Below are 6,936 nucleotides of genomic sequence, written 5' to 3'. Positions count from 1 at the left end.
TCAACCGTGCATAACATCATCAAAAGATTCAGAGAATCTGGAACAATCGCTGTGCGTAAGGGTCAAGGCCGTAAAACTCTACTGGATGCTCGTGATCTCCGGGCCCTTAAATGTCACTGCACCTCAAACAGGAATGCCACTGTCAAGGAAATAACAGAATGGGCTCAGGAATACTTCCAGAAAGCATTGTCAGTGAACACAATCCACCGTGCCATCCGCCGTTGCCAGCTGAAACTCTACAGTGCAAAGAGGAAGCCATTTCTAAGCAAGCTCCACAAGCTCAGACGTTTGCACTGGGCCAGGGGTCATTTAAAATGGAGTGTGGCAAAATGGACGACTGTTCTGTGGTCAGATGAGTCACGATTTGAAGTTCTTTATGGAACACCGGGACGCCATGTCATCCGGACCAGAGAGGACAAGGATAGCCCAAGTTGTTATCAACACTCCATTCAGAAGCCTGCATCACTGATGGTATGGGGTTGCATGAGCGCATGTGGCATGGGCAGCTTGCATGTCTGGAAAGGCACCATTAATGCAGAGAACTATGTTCAGGTTCTAGAACAACATATGCTCCCATCTAGACGTCATCTCTTTCAGGGAAGACCCTGCATTTTTCAACACGATAATGCCAGACCACATTCTGCAGCAATCACAACATCATGGCTACGTAGGAGAAAGATCCGGGTACTGAAATGTCCAGCCTGCAGTCCAGATCTTTCACCTATAGAGAACATTTGGTGCATCATAAAGAGGAAGGTGCGGCAAAGAAGGCTCAAGACGATTGAACAGTTAGAGGCCTGTATTAGACATGAATGGGAGAGCATTCCTATTTCTAAACTTGAGAAACTGGTCTCCTCTGTCCCCAGACGTCTGTTGAGTGTTGTAAGAAGAAGGGGGGATGCCACACAGTGGTAAAAATGGACTTGCCCCAACTTTTTTGGGATTTGTTGACGCCATGAAATTTGGAAACAACAGATTTTTCCCTTAAAATGATACATTCTCTTAGTTTAAACTTTTGATCTGTGATTTGTGTTCTATTCTGAATAAAATATTAGATGTTGGCACCTCCACATCATTGCATTCAGTTTTTATTCACAATTTGTTTAGTGTCCCAACTTTTTTTGGAATCCAGTTTGTATATCTTAGATCCTTATATAACTTTTCATTTTAAACTTTATATTTTTGCTATTTTAGGTGTAACTGGGACTTTGAATACACAATTTCGTTCCACCTCATGTACCACATGTGATGAGAATGACAATAAAGGTGACTTGAACTTGAACAAACTGGATGTTGATGGTTTCCTCACTGTTGTGTTCTGTTGTTGTTGCATGGAAAGAACACCAGAGGGCGCTCCAGGACTGTTTGTAAAATACAATGCTGCGTGCAGCGAGTGACGGTGAAGGGAGGTGGAACGACAGTAAACGGAGAGAACTGAAGCTGCATGTCTGCTTATTTTTATTTTAATTCAACCTTGACCCACACAACACTCACATTAACTGCAGCTTCAGGTCCTTCCACAACATCTGGATTGGATTAAGGTCAGGACTTGTCTGTTCCAAAACATGAACTTTATTCTTCTTGAACCATTCTTTGGTAGAACATCTTGCGTGTTTAGGGTCATTGTGTTGCTGCATGACCCGCCTTCTCTTCAGATTAACTTCATGGACAGATGTTCTGACATTTTCCTTTAGAATTCTCGGATATAATTCAGAATTCATTGTTCCATCAATGATGACACACCATCCTGGCCCAGATGCAGCAAAACAGGCCCGAACCATGAAACTACCATCACCATGTTTCACAGATGGGATCAGGTTCTTATGCAGGAATGCAGTTTTCCTTTCTCTAAATGTAACACTTTTCATTTAAACCAGAAAGTTCTATTCTGGTCTCATCTGTCCACAAAACATTCTTCCAATAATCTTCTGGCTTGTCCATGTGATCTTTATCAAACTGTAGATGAGCAGCCGTGTTCTTTTTGGAGAGCAGTGGTTTCTCCTTCAACATGATATGTCAGGAAGTATCAGACAACACTCTGTGACGTGATGTTGCTTTTCTGGCTAGCACCTTACGTACAAAGTTCAACACAGTAGACAAACAGTCTGGCAACAGGCAAACGGAGAAAACGCACAATATGCAGGTGCAATTAAATAAAGTTGGAGTATCGTGAAAAAGTTCAAGTTTTTTGTTGATCACGTCAGAAAGTGAAACTCATATTTTACATAGATTCACTACACAGAGTGAAATATTTCAAGCCTATATTTCCTGTAATTTTATGATTATGATGTACAGATAATGAAAAACTAAAACAGTGTCTCAGAAAATGAGAATATTCCACAGCCAGCTGATGGTCAGTGTGGGCCAGAGCCGAGTTCTGCTGCAAAATGAAACCAGCGTCTCCATGAAGCTCATCAGCAGAAGGAAGAATGAAGTCTCTAAAATGTCCTGTTAGATGCTGGTGGACTGGGGACTTCAGAAAACCCCAGTAGACCAGAACCAGCAGAGAACATGGACCCAAACGATCAATGACTGGAAACTTCTCTCTGGACTTGAACAACGTGGATTCTGGACTTCCCCACTCCTCCAGACTCTGGGACTTTGATTTACAAATGCCTTGAAGAAATATGTTCAGCTGAAAAGACAAAAAAGGACATTGGTCCTCTGAGCAACAGTCCAGTTCTTTTTGTCCTCAGCAGGTGAGACGCTTCTGATGTCTCTGGATCAGGAGTGTCTGGACTTGAGGAATGAGACGTTTGTAGCTCATGTCCAGGAGTTAATCAGCTGATCAGGGTGAGACACCAGGAGTTTACAACAATGAAGCTCTTCACCATGTTTCCTGATGCATGCTCAATAATCCAGGTAGAAAAATCTAAAAAAAGTTCAGTCTGGTCCTCTGGACATTCAAAAAAACAAAAAACAAAACAAAAAAAATGTAGAAACGTTTCGTCTCTCATCCGCGAGACTTCCTCAGTCTGAGGTGCTGTATTCAGCTCAGTCTCTTAAATAGCACCTTCTCAGAGTGGATCAACCAGTTTGCTGCTGACAACCAAAACCAGCTGCTCACATGCTCAAGAAGGACCATCAGCCAGGGCCAGATTAACACTTTGCTGTACCCTGGGCAACAATCTTCAAGGGCCCCATCATCACGACCCCAGAATCACCATAATCTGGCAAAATACAGAATAAATTACCACAATATACAGTAAATATACTTAAAATTCTAACTATCAAGTGTATTTTTATATACAAAACTCCAAATGCTCATTGACACAAATCATCAAGACTGAATTAAGTTGAACGCACTTTGAACACCACATGACACCATATGTGTACTTGTTTAGTAACGTGCTGGACACTGGTGTCAGAAGCATTTATAATGTGTGGGGGTGGGGGGGTGAGACATACTGATGGGGTGGGGGGACACACTGGTGGGAGGGTCTGGGGGTCCTCCCCAGAAAATTTTGAATAAAGTAGATGCCATTTCCTGCATTCTGGTGTATTTTAATGGTTGTTTAACATCTAGTTTTACCTACACAAGTAAACACTTGGAACACCTTGGGATTCCCCTGGAGGAGCTGCCTAAATCTCCTAAAGTGAAGGAGAATCATTTTAAAATAATAAATAAGATATATCCTGTAGCCATGTTTCTGCAAAGATGATTTAAATTTGATGTTGATTTGTGTGCCCTTTGTAAATCACAAGATGAATCCCTCGAGTATGTTTTTTTCATGTTAGTACAAAGTGTTTGGTCAGACATCAGAAACTGGATTAATCTCAAACTTAACATTCCTTCTTTTGATGCTGATGACATTTTACTTTATGTGGATAACTGAAGCTCAGCTTTCTCTGATGTCATAAATATAGTTGTACTTATGGCAAAGTATCACATTCACTGTAGTAAGAGGACACATAATAATCCCTCCTTCCTGTTTGATGAACAATTTTAAGTCGTACTATTCTTCATGAAGTAGATTAAAAATCTGCAAAACTGCTAAAATCATCTCACAACAGATTCAAACTTATTGTTTTAATTAAAACAATGTTTCTCAAGAAAAAAAACTGATGAGCTTGTCAGCAGGTAAGGGGCGTTTACCTTCGGGACAAATTGAGGTTGTCGATTGGTCAGTTACTGACACGCCTTCTGAGTTGATTGACAGGTCGCGCCGTCGAGGATCCGATTGAAAAAAAAAAAAAAAAAACGAGAGCTGCAGCAGCCGCGCTGGGAGGAGGTGGGGCTGCACAAATGCAGTGGAAGTGCAGCAGAGCTCCAAGTAAAGCAGGAGATAACCAGATATTTTGCTTGTGCCCTCACTTCCCTGGGCCCCTTAGAGATCGTGGGCCCCTGGGCAGTTGCCCATATGGTTAATCCGGCCTTGCCATCAGCCTAACAATGGATCATTAGCACACTGATGGCTGTTTACTGTTCACAGAGGGTTGAGTGATACTAGCAATCACAACATTGTAAGAGGGGGACAGTTGAACCCGGAGGCCTCCACCCCTGTTTAATGATGGACGGTTTCTTTTCACAAAGATGGCCTCCTTTACTCCTCTCTCAAACCATCGTTCCTCTCTGTCCAGGATGTGAACATCTTCATCCCTGAAAGAGTGACCGCTGGCCTGGAGATGAGTGTAGACCGCAGAGTCCTGGCCTGATGATGTTGATCTTCTGTGCTGGTCCATCCTTTTGGCCAGTGGCTGTTTAGTTTCCCCGATGTAAGACTGATCACAGCCCTCCTGACACTGAACAGCATACACAATATTACTCTGTTTGTGCCGGGGGACTGGATCTTTGGGATGAACCAGTCTTTGCCGTAATGTATTTTGGGGTTTAAAAGCCACTGGGACGTTATGTTTAGAAAATAAACGTCTCAGTTTCTCTGATACTCCCTCAACATATGGAATGACCACTGGTCTGGGTCTGGGTTCCTCCTTTTCACCTGTTGGCTGACTGGAGTCCTGTTTAGGTTTCTTCTCTGCTTTCAGGAAGGCCCAGTTAGGATATCCACATTGCTCTAGAGCCTGTTTTGTGTAGGATTTCTCCTTCTGCCTGGCTCCTGAGTTAGTGGGGATGCTGTCTGCTCTGTGGTACAGATTCCTGATGACTCCCACCACCTGCACTGGGTCAAGGGGGCATCCAAGCACTGAGCTGGTCTTCTTGATGAGCTTATCTAGCTTCTTCTTCTCAGCTGATGATAAGCTGCTGCTCCAACACACAACACCATAGAAGATGGCTGATGCCACTACCGAGTCAAAGAAGGTCTTTTGTTCAAGTCATTTTTCTGAAGTTCAAAATAAGGGAATAGACTGAAGAACATTGACAGGTATGGGGGAAAAAGTGAAACAGCTGACTGTCTTGTAATCTTGTACAAGTTTAAACAAACTGGTGAGTCTTTTTGCTCTTTGTTTCTGTTCGTATCATCGGTTACAGTGTTGGTTATTGAGTAAAAAAATGCTGAAGCAGTCAGAGTTCCTTTCACTAGAACTAAGGGGCCAAGCCCAGCTCCTGATAAACAACCCCACACCTTAACCCCCCTCCACCAAACTTTACACTCGGCACAATGCAGTCAGACAAGTACCGTTCTCCTGGCAACCACCAAACCCACACTTGTCCATCAGATTGCCAGATGGAGAAGCGTGATTCATCACTCCAGAGAACGTGCCTCCACTGCTCTAGAGTCCAGTGGCGTCGTGCTTTACACCACTGCATCCCACACTTTGCACTTGGTGATGCATGGCTTGGATGCAGCTGCTCGACCATGGAAACCCATTCCATGAAGCTCTCTGCTCACTGTTCCTGAGATAATCTGAAGGCCACATGAAGTTTGGAGGTCTGTAGTGATTGACTCTGCAGAAAGTTAGCGACCTCTTCGCACTACGCTCTTCATCATCCGCTGACCGCGCTCCGTCAGTTTACGTGTCCTACCACTTTGTGACTGAGTTGCTGTCGTTCCCAAACACTTCCACTTTCTTATAACACAGCTGACAGTTGACTGTGGAATATTTAGGAGCGAGGAAATTTCACGACTGGATTTGTTGCACAGGTGGCATCCTATCAGTTCCACGCTGGACTTCACTGAGCTCCCGAGAGCGACTCATTCTTTCACAAATGTTTGTAAAAACAGTCTGCACGCCAAGGAGCTTCATCTTATACACCTGTGGCCATGGAAGAGTTTGGAACACCTGATTCTGATCATTTGGATGGGTGAGCAAATACTTTAGGCAATGTAGTGTATATGTACAAATATTTATGTTTATATATATATATATATATATATATATATATATATATATATATAGTGTATATGTATATGTATTATTCTTCCCTCGCTCTGGTTGCTAGCCAATTCAATTCAAAAATACTTTATTAATCCCAGATGGAAATTACAGTGCCTTGCGATAGTATTCGGCCTCCTTGAACTTTTCAACCTTTTTCCACATTTCAGGCTTCAAACATAAAGATATAAAATTTTATTTTTTTGTGAAGAATCAACAACAAGTGGGACACAATCGTGAAGTGGAATGAAATTTATTGGATGTGTCAAACTTTTTTAACAAATAAAAAACTGAAAAGTGGGGTGTGCAATATTATTGGGCCCCTTTACTTTCAGTGCAGCAAACTCACTCCAGAAGTTCAGTGAGGATCTATGAATGATCCAATGTTGTCCCAAATGACTGAGGATGATAAATAGAATCCACCTGTGTGTAATCAAGTCCGTATAAATGCACCTGCTCTGTGATAGACTCGGGGTTCTGTTCAAAGTGCAGAGAGCATCATGAAGACCAAGGAACACACCAGGCAGATCCGAGATACTGTTGTGGAGAAGTTTAAAGCCGGATTTGGATACAAAAAGATTTCCCAAGCTTTAAACATCCCAAGGAGCACTGTGCAAGCAATCATATTGAAATGGAAGGAGTATCAGACCACTGCAAATC

General features: G+C 42.7%; 1 protein-coding gene across 1 annotated transcript in view; it reads right to left on the bottom strand.

Moving 5' to 3' along the window:
• Positions 1 to 6,936, bottom strand: part of LOC119428286 (O-sialoglycoprotein endopeptidase) — an 18,680-nt gene that overhangs the window by 11,601 nt on the left and 143 nt on the right. The window lies entirely within an intron of this gene.

Source organism: Nematolebias whitei, chromosome 22, assembly GCF_014905685.2.
Source record: "Nematolebias whitei isolate Nwh7 chromosome 22, NemWhi1, whole genome shotgun sequence".
In the NCBI taxonomy this organism is placed as follows: Eukaryota; Metazoa; Chordata; class Actinopteri; order Cyprinodontiformes; family Rivulidae; genus Nematolebias; species Nematolebias whitei.
The sequence above is the reverse complement of the archived record's forward strand: the minus strand, read 5'-3'. Positions and strand labels throughout refer to the sequence as shown.